Source organism: Puma concolor, chromosome F2, assembly GCF_028749965.1.
Source record: "Puma concolor isolate L17-30 chromosome F2, mPumCon1.1.hap2, whole genome shotgun sequence".
NCBI classification, from domain to species: Eukaryota; Metazoa; Chordata; class Mammalia; order Carnivora; family Felidae; genus Puma; species Puma concolor.
In genome coordinates, this window is record NC_141684.1 from 55486972 (window position 1) to 55503734 (window position 16763).

Here is a 16763-nt window from a genome sequence, read left to right on the forward strand (position 1 = left end):
TGGGGAAAGAAGTGCCTGGAACAAAGAAGAGGGTGTGACAAGTTGCTGATCACCTCGGGCTGTCTTGTAACCTGGAGAAAAGCAAAGGTAGCAATAGAAAAAATGATCAGATTTACTTTTGTTGTATTGAAGGCTTAAGAGAATGCACACAGAAAACCACACACACTTATATTTTCTCTTTTTGTAACCTGCACACATGTATGTAAACACATATTCAACCATACACACACACACACACACACACACACACACACACATGCAGGAAACCTTTTCAAAATTGCATTTCTTTTGCTCCTTTAAAAACATCTTGTATATTTGGGTGCGTGTTTATGTGATTTATGTGGAATGGGGGTGAGGTAAGGTGGGAGCAATAAAACAATACAGTCTCTGGGGGCCCCTGGGGAGAATCTCTGAATTCCCTGGGATAGGAAGTTCCCTAAGAAAGCAGGAGCCACTTAAATTCCCACCAAACAACAAAGCATGCGTAGCCGAGATAAAAGGACAGTGGGGGTGGAGAGGAAAAAAAAAAACAAAACACCTCACCCTGGTTTAGGGAAGCAGGTGCACCCAATACAAACAATATCATTTCTTCTATTATTTGTAGGGTTTAGGAACAAAACAAAACAAAACAATACTGCACCCCTCCCCTCTGCGGTCAGGGGAGGGGTCTGCAAGGATGCTCAGTGCAACAAGATAAAAAAGATTGTTTCTCAGCATACATAACAGCAGAGAAACGAAATTTAAAGCTAAGAAACAAAAAGAAAATTTCCAGACTACTAGAAAATTAGGAATTTGGACCAAATCAAGTTAAAATGACACAAAAATGTTACTTGTGGGTGTGTTTGTGATCAGCCTCCATACGGCTGGCAGAATGAATGATGGGGGGGCACCCCACCCCCAACGACTCACAAGGCTATCTCCAGCTTTAAAACAATCAACTGAGGGACTGAGTGTTTGTGTTTGCGTTTACTCAGGGATGGGGGGTGGGAGGGGGTGGCGGCAGCAGCAAGGACAAAGAGCTAAGTGGGAGGTGGGTGCATGGCAGGGCCTCAGGGCTCTGCACTGCTCGGGCCCCTTCTGAAGCCGGGGAGGGCCATGTGTCTACCTGGTCAAGTATGTTTGTAAAGCTTGTAAAAAGAGAGTATTATTATTTAAAATTGTGTTTATTTATTTTGAGAGACAGAGTGAGAGCACAAGCGGGATAGGGGCAGAGAGAGAGGGAGAGAGAAAATCCCAAGCAGGCTCCAAGCTTTAGTGTGGAGGCTGACGTGGGGCTTGGTCTCATGACCAGGAGATCATGACCTGAGCCGAAATCAAGAGTAGATTGCTTAACTGACTGAACCACTCAGGCGCCCCAAGAAATTATTTTCTTATGCTTAAAGTAGCCTACAAAATTATATAAGCTTCAGGCCCTATACATTCTGGTTGTACCTAAGTGGGCTTCATTAAGGTTTCTACTAAAAGTCCTTTCTTGCTGAGTGATAAATCCCTTCGGCTCTCAGGATGCAAGGGTGACAATGACATATGTACAGTGTGTAGCCGAGGCTGCAAGTCCAATATGACAAAGCTGCCCTGGGGCAAAAAGTATTATTTGGGGAGTGAGAAGATTGAAAAGCTGTAACCTGTGGGACCTTGATGAGTTGAGGTCAGCGGTCCCCTTGCATAAGACTAGTAATGTGGACAAATGGCATCTTCCACTTGCTAAAACCTTCTGCAGCCTCTGCAGGGATCTGGGCTTGCACTTTGGTATTTTCTCATGTAGTATTTCACGATATTTTGGCCAAATAATTCCAAACTTGAAGAACTGCTCTTCATTTTGACCTCAGGGTTGGGTCCGGGTGATAGGCCTCAGTCAGGGTCCCCAGGCTGGCTCTGCCTAAGGATGCAGTCCAGTCGGGGGTCTAGGGGAGAGAAGATGATTTATAGGAGGGACTCAGGTGACTTCCCAGCAGAACTCAGGGGAAGAGGAAACAGTAAGACAAGGACAACAGCCTTAGAAGACAATGGTTGTTTTGAACACAACGTGGTATCTGCCATCTAGATTTTCTTCCAGCTCCATCCCCAAGGGTCCATGTCGGGTCTGCAATAAAGAGGGTCCAGAATATTAAGAAGGCATTTCACTGAAATTATCGTATAGCACTGAGAACTCCAGGCTCAACTACAGCCCGGTATGATTTGGGATGAAGAATGTTTTCTCCACAGGTCACCGTCAAAGCCCGATGGAACAGTCCCTGCTCCTGCAAAGGGAGTCTTCTGAGTGCAAAGTATCTGGAAGGGATGCAGGGAAGACACGATGCTCCTGTGGTCTTGGCAGTGTTGTGGTGACAGGGACAACTTTGGTAGCAGCTGTTAAGTAGGAGAGAACAATATCACCTTGAGGCCAAAAGAACATGTGAGCCTTCTCTGGGCCACTAAAACAAACCAGCCAGGGGGGACCGGGGTTGAGAGGGGCCACCATAATCAGCACAAAACAATAGTTTAATAATACATAATCAAATTTATAATAATGTAATAGTTTATAATAGCATATGATTATGATGGGCCGGGCATCTGGTTTGGCTCTCTACACCCTTATTTCCTTTAATGTTCACAGAACAATAAAGTAGGTTCCATGATTATAGTTGCTCTACAGATGAGGAAACTGAGTTTCCAGAGAAAGTAACTTGCCCAGGGCTAGCACACAGCGAGTAAGTATTGCGACCACAGCGAGTAAGTATTGCGACTACAGCGAGTAATATTCTATCTGAATTTCGAGCCCCGCTTCTTAGCTTTTACGTACATGGTAGTGGGAGTAAATGAAGCCAAAGAAGTAATGTTTTTATGCTCTTATTGTAAGTCTATTTTAACCACCGGATTGCTGGTGTAACCTGGAAAACATAATATGCCTGGAAAAATGAATCAGATTATGCATTCATTCTTCATTTATTCATTCAAAAACATTTCTTGAATGCCTAGAATTGAACTCTGGGCCATGCTGACTGGTGTCCTACTTTATGACATTCTCGTGTTAACATTCTAAAAAGTATGTGTGATGATAGGCCCTTAAATGTTTCCTATTACTATTTTGCTGCATTCCCCCCCCCCCCCCCCTTTCTGGGCAGTTGTATTTCTCATCACCATAGCTTTTATCTAATTCAAGCTCAAGTAAGAACCACCTTCTTCATAAGGTATGTTTATGCAGTTGGACAAAAGGCTGACCTTAGTTTATTTCTAGAAAGTCAGGCCAGATTGTGAAGGTTGAATTGTGTCTCTCTGACTGAAGGGAGGAAATTGGAAAAATGTTCTTCCAAAACGTGCTTACTGATTTACTGCCCTTGCATGTACAAGAGTCAAGGTTTATTGTCTGCGGAGAGAAACTGACCGTATATAACTAAAGGCATTGACCTCTACAGGTAACTTAAACTGATTGATATATCTGCCATGTCCCTAGCAAAGAAAAAGATATTCAATTTCATGAAGGTTGAGGATCCTTTTCAAGACACCATATCGGCTGAGAAGACAGAATCCATTGAACATATAATGCTTGGACCAGAATTTCTACAATTCAAAACTCAATGGCTGGTAAAGATTTGCCTGCTGAGTGAGAACATAGTTTGGCATTTCAGTTTTCCTATTGTTTATAACTTGTTTCATGGAATTGTTTGACTTTGGAAAGGTACACGTTGTGATTCTGACTATATATAAAACTAGCTGGGGGCGGGGGATGCAGGAATCATAAGTTGTGAGGGAACCTATTTTGTTCTGGATAAAAATAGTTTCAGTCACTCTATTGCCTTGCAAGGAAAACATCAATTAGATCGAACAATGTTCCCTGCAGAATGTAGATGCCGCGTTGTCTCTGGACACCTCCTTTGAATCTGGTTTGGACTACGTCGTGTCTTCTGTTAGGAGGAAATTATCAACAACAAGAGGAAATCCTGTACTAGTATTGAATAGTCCTTATTTTAAAGGTACTTCCCTTCTTGTGGGAATTGTATGTAATCAGAACAACACTATAAAATGTCTGAATTATTTTACAAGGTTTGACTTTCAACCCCCCCCTTTTTTTTTTTAAAAAGATTGACTTATTGTGCTCAAGATACAGTCAATTGTTGCACTAGAGTGCATTCTTCTTGAGCTGCATGAACCTCATGAAGGTGGGGTGGAGGTTAAAACATCGGGCGCAGGAAGCAGGAGGTCCTTAGAGACACCCGAGTATTCTAGAGCACACAATGACTAATAAATGCTAAAATTACTCGGGAAAGAACCCTTGAGTCAAAAACATTTGCCCCTTTCTGAGAAGAGCTGGCCTGTCTTCAAGCTGGAGGGAACTGGGTAAGCTTGCCTGTGATTCTCCACCAGTTCTTTTAGCTCAGCCAAATGATGGGAGGGAAGGGAAGCCGGGGTCCTGAAGACCTGGAGTGGAAAAAAAAATGTCAAACTTACTTTTCTGCCTTTGAAAGTCACTGATTATTATTGCCTGTGGGTAGGGAGCTGCTCAGAAGCAGAAGGAGTCCAAGAGAATAGCCTTTACCTCAAAATCTCGTGTTCCCTCTGGTTCATGAAACTGATTAAGCAGTATGTGATAGGTGCCTGATGCAATGTTCTAGGTGCTGACCACTATCACAGTGCTTCTCAGCCTTTCCTGCTGAATCACTCGCAGCAAGGGGAGGATGACTTGGTATACCTGGAGGCCCTGGAGGGTTAGCTCAAAGCACCAGGTGCAAGCACAAACATTTACTGAGTTTTGCATGTTGTCTTAAACATTCATCATAAGACCCTTGTATTCTGCTCCATTTATAGGTCAATGTTGGTTTCGATACAAGTTTAATAGAACTCTCCGTGATGATGGAAATATTCTGTATTTGCACGGTCTGATGCCATAGCCACTAGCCACATGTGGCTTTTGAGCACTTGAAATGTGGCGAGAGTGACCGAGGAACTGAATTTTAAAAAATGTGTATTTATTTATTTTGAGAGAGACACACACACAGAGAGAGTGAGAGAGAGAGAGAGAGGAAGAGAGAGAGGGAGAAGCACAATCCGAAGCAGGACCCGTGCTGTCAGCACAGAGTCCGAGGCAGGGCTTGATCCCGTGAACCAAGAGATCACGACCTGAGCTGAAATCAAAAGTCCGTTGCTTGACCTACTGAGCAACTGAGCACCCAGGTGCCCCCTGAATTTTTACTTATATCTAATTTAAACTAATTTGAATAGCCACACATGGCTAGTGGCTGCCATATTGGACAGTGCGGCCGTAGACAGAAACAGTGCATTTAGCTACTGGCTTCATGGATTTCCTGGTACTAGAGTGTTATTTCTGAGAACAAGTACTCCCCTAATTCCTCAATTTGGGTTGTTCATGAATAAATCCAGAAGGCCCTAATGCATCTGCGATGCTGGCTATCCTGCCATTCTCTCTGTGGCTCTTGACTCTCAGGGGAGGGAAACACCACCACCATCAGGCACTACTCACCTACGGTGAAACCTGCGGCTTCTCTGCGTCTCGGTCAGCACAACACTTCACGAGCCTCCCGGTCCCAGGCAGCAAGCCTGTGATTTCAGGAAACCTGAAGAAGCTCCTCAGGGCAGCATGGGTGATCCCTGCTTGGGCTGCTGCCCCAAACCTGAAGGCTTTGCAGCCTTGTTTTCCATGTCTCAGCGTGGGGGCACATTGTGTTTCTACCAGGGAACCCTGAGAAGAATAGTTCCCTGCCATTGTCCTCTGCAGAGAGCATCCTGCAGTTCCCACAGCGGGACCCGCTCCAAGCCCAGCGCCTGCCAAAATCCTTCTGGCTTCTAACCTCTTTTTAGCAGTTGTGTTGAAGTTTCCCTTCATATCCCTTTGCTAATGGAACCTGACAGTCCCAACATCACATTATCTTTACACAGGACCTTCCCAGGTTCTCTTGAGCCACTGCAGGATTTCTTTCTCTTTTTACCAGTTCTGTAAATTCTTTATAACTCCCAGCCCCCACGTCATAAGGGTAAGCTTAGTGTGAAGAGCCCAGAGGTATTTCATGCTCTCCACTTTCTTTCTTAATTAAAAAAAATTTTTAAAAATATAAATTTTTAAATATTTTTTATATTTTAAAAATATAAATTTTTAAATTTATAAATGTTTATTTACTTTTAAGAGGGAGAGACAGAGCATGAGCAGGGAAGGGACAGAGAGAGGGAGACACAGGATCCGAAGCAGGCTCCAGGCTCTGAGCTGTCAGCACAGAGCCTGACAGGGGCTAGAACTCACAGACCCGGAGGTCATGACGTGAGCCAAAGTCAGACGCTTAACCCACTGAGCCACCCAGGCACCCCTCGTGCTCTCCACTTTCTGAACAATTTTCAGTGAATATATAGTGTACTCCAATTTCTTCCCAAGTCTCGGGAATAGGGTATTCCGGTTAACAAACAATTTTAGCTTACTGAGAGTAACTACACCTGTCAAAGGTGGGTTAACTAATTTTCAGAAAATTCAGCACAATGAAATAGTGTTAACAATGAAGCTATTCTAAATGTAATGCAATCTTTCTTTGGTGACTTAGAAGGTACATCAGCATCTTGCTATGCCTTAAAGTCACCATTATGAACAGTAATCACGCTTCGATTGTATAGCACGGAATAATTATGTTTATCTTAGTTTTCTAGTAGATTGGATTCAAAATAAACAGACCTTTGCTGCAAATAAAACAGTTTCTAATTTTATTTCTAATAATGACCACATTTTATTTTTTTAGACTCCATGTGAGTTAAGTTTATTATGTTACATGATCACGTAATGTTATCCATATGGAATATTTAAAATTTAGTTATATATTCCATACATTCTAAAAACCTGAAAACATTCCATTTATTTATTTATTTATTTATTTATTTATTTATTTATTTATTATTTAGAGTGCTAGTGGGGGAGGGGCAGAAGGAGAGGGAGAGAGAATTTTTTTTTTTAAGTTTATTTATTTATCTTGAGAGAAAGAGAGCGAAGGAGCAAGGGGGGCAGAGAGAGGGAGAGACAGAGAATCCCAAGCTGGCTCTGCACTGTCAGTGGGGAGCCAATGTGGGACTTGAACTCACCCACAAACTCCGAGATCATGACCTGAACCGAAGTCAGACACTTAACCCACTGAGTCACCCAGGCGCCCCAGAAAATATTCCTTTTAAATACAGGTGTGTTTGGGGCGCCTGGGTGGCTCAGTCGGTTAAGTGTCCGACTTCGGCTCAGGTCATGATCTCACGGTTTGTGGGTTTGAGCCCCGCGTCGAGCTCTGTGTTGAACGCTTGCTCAGAGCCTGGAGCCTGCCTCGGATTCTGTGTCTCCTTCTCTCTCTGAGCCTCCCAGTGCTCACACTCTGTCTCACTCTGTCTCTCAAAAATAAATAAATGTAATAAAAAAATTTAAATAAAGGTGTGTTTGAGGCAACAGGTGTAATCCAGAAAGTTGAATATAAACCAGGCTTTTAAAGAATGACTTGTATAAGAAAATTCATTTGTATAAATATGAATGCATTCCTCATAATAAACATGAAAAGCACAGACTTGAAAAAAATCTATAACCTCATCACAATAAATAACTGTGATTTTTCTCTTAGTCATTTTTCTATGCATGTATATGTACAGAGGTTTTTTTTTTATATATTTACAAGACGGAATCCTATGAAATATGCTTTTATATCATGCTTTGCTATTTAAGATTTTGCTATGTCATTGAAGTCATGGAAAACAATTTTAAATTGAAACAGCATGATTTATGTAACTAGTTCCCTGCTTTGACATATAGTTATTTCCATTTTCTCATTATAATGTATAATGATACTGTGAACATCCTGCTCGCAAATTTTTTAACCAATCTTATTTTCTCAGCATGTATCCTGGAGATATCATTTGCAAAGAATTGGAAACATTTTCAAAGCCCTTGACTTGTCTTGCACCGTTGCTTTCTAGAAAGATTGTACCAGTTCACTTCCCTCAACAGCACGCGATGGTATCTCCTAGCGCCCCCTGCAGGCCTGTGCTTGAGGAGGCAGTGTAGCTGGTGGTGGGAGCTGAGCTGTGGAACCTGAGGGGGTCTCTTCAACACTAGCTGCGGGGCTTGAAATAAGTTATTTAATTTTGCTGAACCTCGGTTTCTCAAATGTAAGTGGGATGGCACGAGGACAAGTTGAGTTGGTAATAAATCATTTAGCATATTATTCAGTACATAGTAAGCACTTAATAAATGTTGGCTATCCAGATAGTCGGTAGTTAAAAGGTCTAGCTCACTGTTGTAATGGGCAATATGATATCTCATGTCATTTTATTTTGTATTTTAAAAATTAGAATTAGTAATGATATTTTTATTTATTTTTTTATTACATTTTTTTTATTATCACAAAAGCAGTCCTAGAAAAACGAGAAAATACAAATCAGCACAAGAGGGGAAAAATATTCATAATCTCAACAATTTCAATTTCTTTAAAAATTTTTTTACTGTTTATTTATTTTTGAGAGAGGGAGAGAGAGAGAGAGAGAGAGAGAGAGAGAGCTTGAACAGGGGAGGGGCAGAGAGAAAGGGAGACACAGAATTCGAAAGAGGCTCCAGGCTCTGAGCTGTCAGCACAGAGCCCAACGCGGGGCTTGAACTCATGAACTGTGAGATTATGGCCTGAGCTAGTCGGAGGCCCAACTGGCAGCCACCCAGGCACCCCAACAATTTCATATTTTTCATGCCTTTGTCTTTGCAATTTTTCAAGAAGGGAGTGTTATTTTATTGACAGCTTTCTTAATTTATTCCCTGGTTGCTGTACCTTTTTATATTGTTACTTTTGTTCTATTTTCTCATCATTTTCATTTATGACCATGTTTTAGAGGGTGAGAGGGTTAAAAAAATCTTCCCACCTTCTTCCAGGTGGGCAGGTTTACTGTTTCAAGTGGCCTTGCATTTGTGTGCCAGGATTCATGTGTCTGCCTCCAGTCTTATTGGTCCTGATGTAGAGAAAATTCCTCCCTATTCTGGCAATCACTTCAATGTGCCCCAGTTTTCACTGTGTTATGCTTTCTTTTCCTCCTAATTCCTAACGGCTTCCCATGACTCACCTCCCACTGCTTCACTGGGGAGTCGAGAGAGGCTGTCTCTGTTAGTGCGTGGGGGCCTGTGCGGGCCTGGAGAGGACACGTCCCAGCTAAGTGGCACCCTCTCCTCAGCTCTAGCTTGTGGTTGCTGTGTGGGAAATCGAATTTTATAAGAGGCTGGAAATCTAGATTTGTGTGTGAAATTTCATGATTTTAAAATGTTGACTTAAATATATTTAAACATACGATCGGTGATGGCCAAATAAGACAGATCCGTGGGCCACATTTGGCCCACAGGCCATGGTTGGTTACCGCTAGATGAGTCTGGGAGGCCACAGTGCTCCCGGCGGGGAGTAAAAGAGGGTCTGAGTCTGCACCCTACATCCTGGTGAGGAGAGCTGTGCTGTCTGTAAGGAACCTCCTTCTTGTTCTCAGCATAGGAGAAAAGCTGGAGGAAAACTGTATTGGATCCTTGCGAGATGAGATTTTCCTGATATCTTTACACAGTTGAGAAAATATTTTTCTCTTGTCAGCTGTCATACTTCCCCAACTCTACACAGACTGAACCGGCAGACTGGATGATGGGTGAAGACAGAGCTGGGACTTTGCCCATCTTCATTTGCTGCCATGTTTTGAAGCACTGGTGAATGGGAGCCTGTATCATGATGGTGCCCATGGGATTTTTAATTTATAGAAGTGACTGAGTGACAGCACAGACAGACGAATGCCATTGAAAGAAGATTTTTGTTTTAAATATAATTTATTGTCAAATTGGCTAACAGTGTGCTTTTGGTTTTGGGGGTAGATTCTCGTGGTGAAAGAAGATTTTTATTACCTATATTTCCTAAGAGGAGGAGGCCTGCCACGCTTTGCACGGCCACGTGGGGATTCACCAGTGTTGGTGCGTATGAAAGGTGTGTTCCAATTATCTTAGGAATTGACCAACCCAGGGAGGGGCAGTCTCTCCCTGGCTAATTAGGCCCCCGAAAATGTCAAGGCATCATAAGACATAGAAAATAAACAATAAGATTAATATAGAGTTCCATCAGTTCTAGAAGAAGCCTGGATTGACCAAAAAAAGGTTAATTGCTAAGAGGCCCAAGTGTATTGTGTATCTTGTAGGTCTTACTTCATTTGATCATGAGAATAGATCAGTTCTTGTGCAATTTGGAGTCAGCCTCATTTCCTGGTTCTCACACACCAGCCTGACATTGTTGTGTTTGGATTCACAACACGGCCAGGGGATGTTTACATCCCCACCCAGACAGCTGTGCTCATTGAAAGAGAAGGAATGATGATGGTGTTTATTTCTAGAACAGCAAAACACTGAAACCCCTGGTCTCTAAAAATAGGTCACAATTTTACTTAGAGGTGAACTGGAACTGTTTACCCAAACTCAGCACTGTCTGACAATGGTTTTCCAAAGTTCGTGTTAGTTGAAAAATGGTCTTAGATTATTGTTAAAGTTTCAAAAATGGCAGGTATTGGAAATTCTGCAGAATTTTCTTTTCTAATCAGAAAATGTGGAGGGACAGCTGGGTGGCTCGGTTGGTTAGGCGACCGACTTCGGCTCAGGTCATGATCTCACGGACTGTGGGTTTGAGCCCCGTGTCAGGCTCTGTGCTGACAGCTCAGAGCCTGGATCCTGCTTTGGAGTCTGTGTCTCCCTCTCTCTCACCCTCCCCGGCTCCCTCTCTGTCAAAAAATAAATAAACATTAAAAAAATGAAAAAAAAGAAAATGTGGAATCATGGTTACGGAGTAGTTTCATGTAGTCACTCTAAATTAGCCAAGTCTGGGGAATCATGGATATAGCTGGTCCTGTTCTCATAATCAGAATTGCTTCATAATGGCTGGACTCTAACCCTGAAATGTTTTCAATGTCACTTTAATCCTAACCACATTGGCTGATTTAGGAATAAGCTAAAGGGTGCAGGGAAGCGTACTTGACCAGTAAGAGGCCATTTCTGATGGTCCTAGGCAATTGAGATACCCCTTTTCGGGGTTGATTTTTAAAATATTGCACAGTTTTCACACTGCAACTCTCAGGGTAAAACACAGTTCTGTGGACAAGCTGAGGTCTCAGGGAAAAGGCTCAGGTTGGGGGTTCTTTGTGTAACAGCAGCATCTTTTCACGGGTTAACACTTCCTAGACCCAGCTTCAACCTTCCCACCCCTTACAGCTGTATTTCTCACATCTCATATATTGCTCTCATTATTTTAAGAGCGTATATTGGAAACACAGTAAGAGAAAATTTTGATAGGTCTCAGGAAATTAAGTTTATTAGACAGGAGCAACCTCTCATTAAAATACCAAAAGTCATGAAAAAAATCAAAAACAAACTTTTAAAGAGCCTCAAATATGTTTTCCAATGTTTTCATTCTTTGGCCTGCAGAAACAGTGCTGTAAAGAGGTTCAGATTTCCATTATCCACATGCAAATGGAATCCTAGAATACTGCCTGAATTTAAATTAATTCTTGGCTTCCTTGCTGATTCAGGTTATCTAGGTGGCACAGACTGCTGGTTGCCTACTCAGGATCTATTCTCTCCTTCTTCCTGAGTGACAGATTTTTCACAGAGCACATTGCTGCTTAGCATGAGCCACATTTCCAGATCCCCCTGTGGCGTGGAATGGCCAATTAGTTCCAAGTAGAATTTGTTGAGAGCGTCTTCTAGAAAGTGCCCCTGATGACCAGGACAGATGGAGGCAGGGCATTTTTTCTTGCCCATCCGTACTTCCTCACATGCCTGCCTGGATCATGGACTGGATGGCTAGAGCTTTGGTAATATATTTGGTTTTGAAGTGACCTTACAGATGGAGGGTCCTGTGTTAGGAATGGTGGAGCAGGGAGATAGGAGTGTGGGTCCTTGATGGTTCTGTGGTTCCACTAACACCACTGTAGACTGCTTCTTCCTGGACTTTCTTCCTGTAAAGGAATAATAAGCTTTTATCTGGTTTAAGCCACGAGTCCTATATGATTTACTGTGTTAATTAGTGCTGGCCCTGTTCGTATGACTGAGGATTGAATATATTCGAGAATTTCACTTATCTAATGTGTAATTAATGCTTGTTGAAAGCAAATGCTTCCTGGACTAAATGTGATGTTTATATAAAAGAATTTTAAAAACCCAGGTGCCAAGGAGAGAACTTGACTTTTAAAAGCTTCTGCTAAGAAATCATATTCTCTAATTTCCCTAGCTAGCAGGAAAACTGTACACACGCACACGCACACACACACACACACACACACACACACACACACACACTGACAGACACACACACAGAGACTTGTTGACTTTCAGCACAGCAGACCTGTGTTTGAATTCAGGGCTATGCCTCTGATCAGCTATTTGGTATCAGCTGTATGACTTTGGGCAACTTTCTGACCTTGTGAATAGCCTCTTTGTTCTTCACCTACAAATTGGGGAAGAGTAGGTACCTCACATCTGTTAACCGTCCGGTTAAGTGAGATCATATGTGTACAGCAGAAGCCAGTAAAATATAGTGGGCTGAGTTGACATAATAGAGCATGGGAGAAAAATTTAGAGAGTTGAAGGGAGGGACAAAGTTCCCCAAATAGACTCAATCGCCCTTTTCATCAGACTTCTGCATCAATATTTTAGTTGTTCTCTCAATTCTCGTCCCTTGCTCTGGGGACTCAGCCTTTGCACTGTTACCTGGTCGGTCTTCTGAGGCCTGTTTCTGCTTTATGAACCTGTAGCAGCCTGGCATCTGGGACACTGTGAGATCTGGTCAGTCCTTTGGTCTCCAGCATCATATCTAGCCCTTCAGAACCTAAACTTCCTGTTTTAAGTGTCCCACCTTCTTCCTAGTTCACAGACATTTCCATCCCTATCTGGGATACCTTGGGCCAATCCTCTGTCCTTGTAAACCTACAAAGCCAAGTGAAGCCCAGCGTCAGCTGCTGTCATTTGCCTGCCCACGAACTATGAAACGTAGTTGGTTGTTTGTTGCCTTATATTATTCTCTGAAGTGTGAAAGTTCCCCTGGCTTCCTCCCTGCATCCCCCCTGCCCCCACCTCTCCGGCCCAAAAGCTGGTTTTATTTGCACTTGTCTCTGTTAGGAACATATTAGTTGCGTGTTTGATCCAGAAACAATTATGGCAGGCTGTTCACAGCCCAGGAGAGGCCAGCAGACTACCTCTCCAGCTGCTCACAGAGAGGCGTTGCCTATAGGGATTTCCCTTCAATCCTTCAATCTACAGGGCAAAGGAGCCTAATTTTATTCATTTTCTCACTCAGTTAATATTGACTGAGTTTACCATAGTCACTAAATTCTTCAGTAGACCCAGTCTCTCAAAGGCAGACTTACAGTAACCAAATTATTTGTAAATTAAGTAAACAAGTCAATTGAAAATAAGAAGCAGAATCACTGAAGGATCTAGAGTGGAGTTCTTGACCCTCAGCAGCACGCTCTCCCATCTCCCACCGTGGGCCTACGGGAGGGTCCTGATTATCAGCAGAGGTTGCTTGGTGAGTTAAAGAAACAGCGTGTTTCATGCCTTGGGCTCCAGTCAGCCTGATGCACCTGTCTTCCCATGGAGCTCTGCATGCCTCTGGATCACACAAGCCAGTGCTGAGTACAGGCCATCCTCTCCCTTGTCAGGCATGGCCACGGTCCTGTGGCCGGTTAACCAGCCCTGCTGCTTCTCTACCCAGCACTGCAAATGATCCGCATATTCGGGGAGGTGTTCTGACTCATTAAAGTACTTGGCCTATTTATCCGGGTACTGGGTTTATATTTTCTCTCTCGAAGTCTCTCTGACATCTTTGTTTTAAAGTTTCTTTGGTGTGCATCTAAATACGGACAACAGCATTCTCTGAGTGCTGCCGCGTCCTGTCTCGCTACAGACAGCATGGAGTGTTTCCCCAGATTGAAGACTGGATCCAAGAAGGGCGGCCTTCAGAAGATTTACACCCTGAAGACCATTCTGTTTCACCCGAAAATGAAAAAAACAGTGGCTGTGTCTTCGGATATTAGTGAATTCTAAACGATTTTACTTGAAAAATGGGGCTAAGCTACTATTACCGTTGCTCACTCGCTGGCTGTCCTATCCTTACTGGGGTTCTCCTCTTTATGTTCTGGGCCACATGTGCAGGAACGTGGGTTCAAGATACAAGAGTCCCGGGGACCACGTCTTGGATTATGGTAGGCGTACGCAGCTCTCAAAGGAAAACCTCCCAGACTCATCTGGAGCATCTGCGCTTTAGTGGCTGCCACGGAAGCGCTTTAGCAGTTTCTCTAAAGGAAGGGTGATTTGTGGATTTGCGTCCCGACTCGAGGCTGTGACGCCACCGCCAACGTATCACGTAATGCCTTTGGCTGGGGATCACGGCAGCCTCTGTGACCGAGGTGGCGCGCTGTCCTCTTGCTGTGGTTTCGAACAGGACGTGACCTCCGGTAATTTAGCAGCTGTTTCTATTTCTCCTTCCTTGAGACGGCTCATCCTGCCTCTAGCCGGTTGCCTGGGAGGAAAGAGGGAGGAAGGAAAACACAGAAAGGTGGAAGGAAGTTCCTTCCCCACACTGAGTGGCCCGTCTTCTTCCTCGGAACAGTCGAGGATTCGAGGATTCCTTTCCATGTGTCCTGCCCTTCGCCACCCCCACCCCCGTGCGTTTCCCCTGCCTCCGCCCCCTCCAGCTTCATCACAGCTGGCCACACAGACCTCCCAGCTGCAACTCTAGCCCGCCCCGCCTCCTTCCCAGAACTGTCTGGGCTGTAGGCAGGAAACGATTAAGCAGCCCCCAGTGCTCATGGCCCACACTGTCAGGGGACACGTCCAGACACCGTCCCCACCCTGCTCACCGAGGATGCACGTCCCTCTGCCGACTGCTGAAGTGCCTCATGGCTTGGGGACTGCGGCAAGCCCTTCCTGTCTCCCTCCCTCCCGTCTGTTGGGGAAGGACACTGGCAGCTGACTTTTGCAGATCTGAGTCCGTCCTCCACTGGGGGTCCTGGTTTCTTTCTTTTTTTTTTTTTTTTTAATTTTTTTTTTTAACGTTTATTTATTTTTGAGACAGAGAGAGACAGAGCATGAACAGGGGAGGGGCAGAGAGAGAGAGGAAGACACAGAATCTGAAGCAGGCTCCAGGCTCCGAGCTGTCAGCACAGAGCCCGACGCGGGGCTCGAACTCAGGGACCGTGAGATCATGACCTGAGCCGAAGTCGGAGGCTTAACCGACCAAGCCACCCAGGCGCCCCTGGGGGTCCTGGTTTCTAAGTCGGCCTTTGGGACCTTAGAGTAGTGACAATAGAGAATTCTGAATCCAAGCAACTTCCCGATTCTGCAGGGTCGGGGGTGGCTTGCAGTGTGTTTTGGGGGAGGCTTTGACTGTCCTTCCAAATCTCCACAGCACTTACATTTTTTGATGTACGTAACTGACACTTTCTCAATCCTTTGTAAAGTACTAGCTACCTTCAGCTTTTCTAGCCCTCTTCCAACAAAATTGCTGCCCCTAAGCCCTTCTTGAACTGTCATTCTGGAGTCACCATTCTGAATGGGACTCACCTTACTGTTTCCTTAAACCCAAGCCCTGACCAGTGCCCTCACACATGCATCCAGCCCAGCTATCAGGGCTCTGGCCGCGATGGGCCCTGGCTTCCTATTTTCGAGGGCTCTGCCCCGGGATCTGCTGTGGGATCATTGTTCCAATCATTCCTGTTTGTCAGATCTGGTGATTTGCCTGCACTGTGCCCACGCTGTGCTCAGTCTTTCCATTCTGAGACTCAGTAACGGTTGCCTGTACTTCTGAACCAGCTGGCTGGGGTGGGGTTGGGGCGCACAGGAAGGATACAGAGTTGGCATCTCTTCAAGCCGACGATCTTTAAATTCCGCTCAACACTTATTTAGTGGGGACAGGGACAGTATGGAAGAGAGCCGTTTCTGATTTTTACTTCAGAACCTTGTTTCCTTTTGTGGCAAGGGACACAGTTTACCTTCGACCGTTCTGTAATGAGTCTGGAGTGGTGGTCTGAGTTCCAATGGGCCACACTTGCAGATATATTCCAGTAAGATCTTAGCATTCCTTGTAGTTGAAGCTCCAGACAGCTTAACAGGGCTCTGGGCCTTTCCAAATATCTTTGGCACCTGGACATACCTCACCCATCGCCAGGCTGTCTGCAATATGTCATGCCAGCCTCTGTCTGTGACTCCAGCTTGTTCAGTTTTCCCATGTAAAACACCTTGCCAACCCACTAGCCTTGAGATGCAACTAGCATGTTGCAAAAGAATCGTAGCTGTTAAAAATGAGGAAAAATTTCGACATAGAGCCTGTTCTCTGGGGCCCAGCGGAGTTGCTTCTCCAGGGCTTTCGCTGGTCCAGATGACAATGACCCTTCAAATGAGCCTTCCATCTGATCCCTCAGGGCATTTTTCTATGCTCGTAAATTTTGCTATCAAGACAATTTTAGGGAGGGAAAAAAAACGCATTTTTTTGTTTCTTCTCCAGGAAATTGATTTTGACATTTCCACTCTCACGGGAAGATTCTGATGGAAGACATTCCGTACAGCTGAATGACTGTGTGACTTGAGGTGGACTCAAAAGTCCTCGAGAAAAATAAATGAAGTGACCAAGGTCCTTTGAGGAAGAATCTATTTTATGAGAGTCTTCCAGACTTTGAAAAAGGCACAGGTATAACTGGGTTCAGGGGGCCCAACGGGGTCACAGAACGTGACCAACTGTATTTGGGATCTTCTCACGTTGAATGCAAGGTCG